The 5,619-nt window shown below is 57.2% G+C and overlaps 1 long non-coding RNA gene across 1 annotated transcript; it reads left to right on the top strand.

Moving 5' to 3' along the window:
* Positions 1-2,012: 2,012 nt before the first annotated feature.
* On the top strand, positions 2,013-4,244 carry LOC103893639. Its single transcript, XR_657270.2, has 3 exons — positions 2,013-2,085; positions 2,176-2,417; positions 4,084-4,244. It is a non-coding gene; the product is annotated as an uncharacterized LOC103893639 (long non-coding RNA).
* The last annotated feature ends 1,375 nt before the right edge of the window (positions 4,245-5,619 follow it).

Here is a 5,619-nt window from a genome sequence, read left to right as displayed (position 1 = left end):
TTTGGGCTGGCGTGGAGGGGTTTGGCATCGCCGTGGGGGCAAGCACCGGCCGGGGCTGTGCCACGCACGCGGTCCGGCACCGAACGGGCAAAGCACGATGCTCTTTCCTTTTGCTGCCTCCCTGCCAGCTTAACCCCCTCCCAAAAGAGCCTCCGGTCCCCATCCGGAGGCACCAGCAATGGGTGCTCCGTCCTCGGGGCCTCCCAGGGCCGGCTGGGTTTTGTTGGGGTATTTATTTTATTTTTCATCGCAGCACCGCTGCAGAAATGGGAGGCCGGTGGGGAAGCGAGTCCTGCACGGCTCGGCACGGTGGGGTTTCGGGAGCTGGTGAGCGGCCCTGAGGATCTCCCGGGGTTTAAGCGGACGGTGGGCTTGGTCTGCAGTAAAAGAGCTTCATTCTGAATTCCTGCGATCTGTTTTGGAAGTGGTTTAGGTCAGTCTGGAATAAGAGCTGAGATCAGCTCTCCAGGTAGGTACCCCAAAACCCAGAGCCCCGTTGTGGCGGGGGCAATGTTTTCCAAGGCATGGCAGGCGTTTGGGATCTCATGGTGGGTTTTTTGATGGGATACAAGGCAATCCAGAGCTCAGCATCCTCTCAGTGACGGGACTGTGCCAAATCCCCCCAAACTCCCGTGGAAACTCCGATGTAGGTGCTTTCGACCACCCTGACAGTAAGCGTCGAAATCTGGAGTTAGGAGCCGAACTTCAGACTGGCCAATGCTGGATTTAAGTTTCAGGCAAGTTTTTGTTAAAAAAAAGCACCTTTAAAAATGCGAAACTTGGAAGTATCAGTATCTACACGTGCAAAATTTCTTCAGCGGGGAAGATTTATGATGTAAAAAGAAACAAATCAAACCGAGCAAGGCTTGTGGCACCTTTTTTGCTAATTGTTATTTGGATTTTTAAAATCCCCTGCAAATTCCCCTGCCTGAAACACAATCAAAGCAGTGTCCCTACTGTGAGGGATAAAGAAGGGAAAGGGGGGGGGGGGGGGGGGGGGAACACCCTGTAAGAGGCTGACCTGTTTTCAAATGCCTGCAAAAAGAGCAGGCATCACCCTGCTTGCACCTCTGTGTTTCGGGGCTGAGCCCAGCCGCGGCTCCCCGCCCCTGTGATGGTGGTGGGTCTCCTCCATCCGAGGGCCTTGCATCCAGGCAAGGTGTTGCTTGCAGACCCCGAGCATCTTTTTTTTTTTTTTTTTTTGCCTAAAATCCATGCCCCCGCCAGCTGCAGGCAGCCCTGCCTTGGTTCGGAGGTGCCGGGGTGCCTTCTGCCCGCAGCGGCCCCAGCCCTGCCCACGGCCGTGCTCAGGCTTCCCCCCTTTGCCGTGAGCCTGGCGAGGAATTTGGTTTCTGTCCCTGGCAGAGGCTCGTTGTTATTAATATCCCTCGTTATTTATTCTGCGGCGGCGGTGAATGGCTGTAACCGGAGAGCTGCGAACAACCGGCGCGCTGCGAACAACCGGAGCTGCTCTTTCTTGCTTTGGTCCCCGAAACTTTTGGCAATTCCTCGCTGGCCGAGCCCACGCCGGAGCCTCCCCAAGCCGGGTTCACCCGTGGGGTGACCACTTGGTCTTTAAAGCAAAATAGTGCTGTGGTGGTTCCCAAAAACTAAAGAGCGGCGGTGAGATGAACAACCGGAGCTGCTCTTTCTTGCTTTGGTCCCCGAAACTTTTGGCAATTCCTCGCTGGCCGAGCCCACGCCGGAGCCTCCCCAAGCCGGGTTCACCCGTGGGGTGACCACTTGGTCTTTAAAGCAAAATAGTGCTGTGGTGGTTCCCAAAAACTAAAGAGCGGCGGTGAGATGCTCCCAGCAGCCGGGAGCAACGCCCCGATGGGAAACTGGCACTCGACTGCATGCAATGGGGGGGAAAAAAATTGGGATTTGCTTGGTGTTCAGAGTGTGTTTGCCAGGATGGGAGGACCCAGGGGATTTCAGAAATAGCCTGGCAATGCATGGCAGTGAGATCTGCACCCGCGGGGAGGGGGCCGTGGGGCAGTGCCCCCCGCTTTAGGGGGCCGTGGGGCAGTGCCCCCTGCTTTAAATAGAAAGAAATCCGCGCGTGGGCGATGCCCATGCGGCAAGGTGAGGTGCAGAGCGGTGCGAGGCTGCTTGGATTCGAGCTGGGCCCAGGACTTCAGTCCGGGAAGATCATTTTCACTTTTGTTTTTGCAGTTTTTCCGAGTTAAAGCCTGCGGCCGGTGCGGATTTGGGAGCAGGACTGGCGAGGTTCGCCCAACCTGCAGTTCAGTTCTGCAGTGAGACCGGAAAGTGAAAATGGCTGGAAACAGGGGAAACAAGAAGCGATTTATTTTTTTCCCTCCATCGCGGCTGAGCCCGATGCAGGGCACGGAGGAGCAGCTTGCGCTGTGCCGGGGTTGGCGTCGCACCGAGCGGTGCTACCCCGCGTTATCCCGGTGAGCCAAACAAGCCGGGAAATCTGCTGGGACGCAGGCGGGGGATGTCCCTGGTCCGGGTGTTTGTGGGGCTGGCCATGGCGGGAGGGGATGGGGACTGGGCCTTTGTTTCCCCTCCCGGCTTTGTTTCCCGACGGCCCCATTGATGAAGCCCCATGTGGCCAAACAGCCCCGGACCCACCCCGAAACAGTCCTTTAAATTTGATTAAACAGCTTCTTCTTTCTCGCCCGCCGAGGCAGGGTGGATTTAACACTCAGCAGTGCAGTATTTTCCTGTAGCCCTGTTCCGGGGACAAATTCCTAAATCACCTGATAAATTATAGGCTTACTGCCGCTGCTTTTGAGAGCGCTGAGTTTGCAGGACACAGCGATGCCGGCACTGTGGGATGCATGTGCTGCAGATGTGGGGTGCACACATGAATTATTGAGTACCCCTACTTTTTTTTAGCCAATGTTTCAGGTCTGGGAGGAGACCTGATGGGGAAGTGGGTGCCCAGCGCTTGGGAAAAGCTGTGCCTCTGCAAGGTCCCCTGAAAAGGAGGTGCTTGAAATCATTCCCTGCTTCTTCAGCTCAGCAGGGCTCTGCGAAACTGCAGGCACTGATCGTCTGCCCCCGAAATGCAGCAGCCTCCGGGGGTACGTGGGGGACCGGAGGGTGGCCCCGAGGGGGGTGACATCTTGTCCCACGCTGTCCCACGTCCCGGCGACTGCCACCGAGCCCCGCAAAGCTGCGTTCGGGATTTGGGTGCCTAATTCCTGCTAATTTCCCTGGGAAAGGGGAAATTGGATCCTCTAAGGCAGCTCTGGAAAAAATCTCAGCCCAGGTTGTTGGGTAATTGGAAGGGCTACCCGACCAATTAAGAGCGTGGTGTGTTTGTCACCTCCAAAACAACAAGTTAATTAATCTGCATGGTTCTGGGCCTTGCAGAGACAGGTGTCATTACCCTCATTTTGCAGATGGGGAAACGTGTGGATCAGAGGTGGCGAGACTTGTTCGAGGCCAGGTGAAGAGCACGTTTCACCCGTGTTAGTGTCGGGTCCGGTGCTCAGGGCGCACCGTGTCCCTCTCAGATGCTTTTACTCAGCATTGCTGGTCGCTGGGATTTTTGTTTCACGCTGTGCCTGGAGCATCCCCGTGCACCGCTCCGGTCCCCGGCTGCGTCGCGGAGAGCGTTTGCTGAGGATCCTTCTTCTGCGCAAGCGGTTTTGCAAAATGCAAAACCACAGGCAGAACCTGGCTCGCTCTGAAGCCGGGTTTTCTCATTTCCAGCATCCTTGGGTTGATGGAGGCGGGGGAGCACATATTTGGCTCCTCTGTACGGAGGAGCCCCTCTCCCCACAGCCTCTCGGATGCTCTCGGTGTCTCCGGGGCGGGGACACATCTCAGCTGGCAAAACACAGCTCAGGTGCAGGAGGTGCCCGAGGCTGGGCAGGGGGACGGCGGCAAGGTCTGACACAGGTCTGGGCTTACTGCTTCAATCGTGTCCGTCCGTTTCCACCCATTTCTTCCCAAAGCTGCTCTTTCTCTGCAAGATAAGCGATGGCAGCACAAGCAAGAAGGCTCTGCAGACTGGTCCAAGATGATTAACCACCTTTGTTAATTCTTGCCCAGCACGATACAGTGAGCATCACATTCACCCTGCTCTGTGTTTCTGACTTTCTCAAGGCACCTAAGGGCTGAACTCCTCCCGGCTGCAGCTCCCATCCCAGGAGGACATCTCCAGCGTGGAGCATCCTGAGAGCACAGCCCTCGGGAAGGGCTTTCCTGAGATTCGCCATGTCCTGAAGAGTTCCCAGCAGGGAAGAATAAATACTCCTCCTTCCTCGAAGAAGCAGAAGGACTTGCCCAGGTCCATGTGGGAGAGGCGGCAGTGGAGCGGGGCACATGAGAGCCATCCTTCCTCCCATTGCTGTTACCTTGGAGCTTGCGTGCAAATCCCTGCTGAAATATTTATTACTGGCTGCAATCAATAATTAGCCCCCAGGAAAAGACATTTCTGGCAGCCGGCTCCTCCGCCTGCTTTCAGAGGGCGGTACGGGACCAAGATGTGTGGGTTGCTGAGCGCCTGCCCCCCATCCGCGGCCCGGGGGGGAAATGGGGTGGAAATGGGGGGACTGAGCGCCAGGGAGAAGGGCTGCTGTGGGTGTGCGTGGGTCTCTGTGGAGCCCAGCTTGGGGCAAAGTTGGAGGGGAAGGAAGGGAAAATAATGCCTTATGCCTGTCCCAACCCTCCAGTGTCGAGGGGCCCGGGCTGACGAAGAGCGTGGGTGCCCTTTGTGCCTGGAAATAAGTGGCCAAATCTGCCTGGACCAAGCCAAGCATGTCAGGTGCTGTCTTGTTTTGAAAGCTCTGCCGGGAAGTCACCCCTGGGACGGCTTGGCTGCCTGGGTGGAGAGTCACGAGGCGGGTCCCGGCGCTGCCGGGCATTCCCCTCTGCCTGCCCCTCCAGCTGCGCTGCCAGATGTGGCATTTTGTGTTTGCAACTGGGAGGCAATTGGGGCCGGATCCCCTGACTCCGGGAGATGGGGATTTAGAGGAGAGCTTGTCCGCTTGGCCACAGCGTGGGGCGACTCCAGCCATGCCAGAGGAACCAGAGATGAAGCCACGCCCATCCCCACAGCACAACGTCCCTGATGGGGGGGATAGAGGCTGGGGGCAGGCGTGGGCCCCCAACACCCTGATCAGCCGGAGTGACCACCGACCTGTCCCACACACACCATGTCTCATCCTTCCTCTTGTTCACAGTCCCTAAAAAACCTGGCTTCAGGGGTGCTGAACACCCTTGGGTGCTGAGCTGCTGCCTTCCACGCTGCAGGGCTTGGACTTCATCCCCGCCCTGATCCCAGAAGCCAGGTTTAATTCCCCCCCTCCTTTAAACAAAAATCAGGATGTGCTTTTAATCCCCTGCCAGCAAGAGCTGGGCTTGGAGGGCCTCAGTGCCCTCGTGCTGCCTGGGTCTGTGATATAGATAACCCCATATACAGAAATATATACTTAATCCCCTGCCAGCAAGAGCTGGGCTTGGAGGGCCTCAGTGCCCTCGTGCTGCCTGGGTCTGTGATATAGATAACCCCATATACAGAAATATATACATACCCCCCCTAATACACAGGTCCCAGAGAGCACTGGCTGAGCCGTGGCAGCCCACACGGCGCAGGGCGAGCAGGACGAGCCGGTGGGGCTGGGAAGCGGGCCCCGGCCC

This window comes from Aptenodytes forsteri, unplaced genomic scaffold (genome assembly GCF_000699145.1).
Source record: "Aptenodytes forsteri isolate BGI_AS27 unplaced genomic scaffold, ASM69914v1 Scaffold142, whole genome shotgun sequence".
Lineage (NCBI taxonomy): Eukaryota > Metazoa > Chordata > Aves > Sphenisciformes > Spheniscidae > Aptenodytes > Aptenodytes forsteri.
The sequence above is the reverse complement of the archived record's forward strand: the minus strand, read 5'-3'. Positions and strand labels throughout refer to the sequence as shown.